A 1,730-nucleotide genomic window follows, 5' to 3' on the forward strand; every position below is an offset into this window, starting at 1 on the left:
TTCATATTCAAAGGTGCATCAAAAAATTTACCATGTGGTGAGATGTGAAGGAGAGTCGCGACGTCATTTAAGGTGATAGTCATCTCTCCAAATGGAAGATGAAATGAGTTGGTCTCTCTGTGCCATCTTTCAACAAATGCGGATATCAGACCAGCATCAGCCATAGTGAGGTAGCCTGAAGATAGATGCATCAGCTCAGATTCCTGAATCCAATGCTCTACAGGAGCTGGCATAGGAACTTCGGCAAACTTCTTCAGTTTCAATCCGTGAGTAATTACTTTTAATGATCCACGATCCTGCGAGTAATTACAGAACAATTGAGAAATTAAATAAACTTAAACATAAATATAATTAAACATATATATAAATATACAATTAATTTAATAAACTTAAACATAAATAAACAAATAATTAAACATATATACAAATATACAATTAATTAATTAAACTTAAAAATAATATAATTAAACATTTATATTAATATATGAATATACAATTAATTAAATAAACTTAAACATAAATATAATTAAACATATATATAAATATACAATTAATTAATTAAACATAAAAATAAATATAATTTAACATTTATATTAATATATAATTAATTAAATAAACTTAAACATAAATATAATTAAACATTTATATAAACATACAATTAATTTAATAAACTTAAACATAAATAAACAAATAATTAAATATAAAAATAAATTAACATATACCTCTCCTTCCCATAACCTCTGAGCCACGTGATGCTCGTACTATGTCAACACACATGTCATCGTCGGTCCTCCGGGAAATCCGGTCTGCTGATCATGATCATCAATATCAGCAGCATCATCCGACTCATCAGCATCATCAACATGTGCAGAAGTATCATGAATATCATCAACGGCCTGCTCCATCTGTGGAGGCTGAGGGACATCCTCCTCCATATGTGCATGCTCAGTGGACTCAACATCATCATTCTGGACCTCCTCTTGTCTTCAACGACGCTGCCTAATTGGACGATTGGCTTCGTTGCGTCGTTTGTTTGATGTTGTTGGTGGAATTCTCTCTACACCATCACCTCTGTCACCTATCAAGTTGCGAATAATTTGACCAAACGCACTTCTCATTCTAGGCACTGCAATATATCAATATATCAATATTAAAAACAAATAGAAAAATATTTAAAAAAATCCAAAAAAACCATTTTGAAACTTTCACTGGAAACGAAACTTTCGAAATGTTTCGAAACTTTGCATGCATCTCAAAGTTTCGAAACATGTTTTTTCGTAACTTTCAGAATATTCGAAGCTTTTACGTTTCAAAAGTTTCGTATTGGTCGAAACTTTCAGGTTCAACGAAACTTTCGAAACGTTCAAGTTTAAAGAAAGTTTCGAAAGTTTGAAAATTTCTGAAAAAAACATGTTTCGAAACTTTCATATTCAACGAAAGTTTCCAAAGTTGCCTTACTTTTTCACTTCGGATGTTTGAAAGGTTCGAATTTTTGGTAGGGTGGGAGAATGAATTTTTCAGAGTTTCAAAGAAATGGGTGAAAAATGAAAAGTGTATTTTTTTAAGGGTTTTATAGATGAAATAAGGGGCAGTATGGTCTTTTCCTTATAGTTGGGGGTGGGAGGTAAAAGGGGGGTGCACAGTACAATTCTCCAGTAAAAATTGGTTGAAACAACGCTAAACGGATCAGATGTTCGCGAAACAGCGAATAGTCTTCGTGAAACCGCTCT

The sequence above is a fragment of the Cicer arietinum genome, chromosome 3, assembly GCF_000331145.2.
Source record: "Cicer arietinum cultivar CDC Frontier isolate Library 1 chromosome 3, Cicar.CDCFrontier_v2.0, whole genome shotgun sequence".
In the NCBI taxonomy this organism is placed as follows: Eukaryota; Viridiplantae; Streptophyta; class Magnoliopsida; order Fabales; family Fabaceae; genus Cicer; species Cicer arietinum.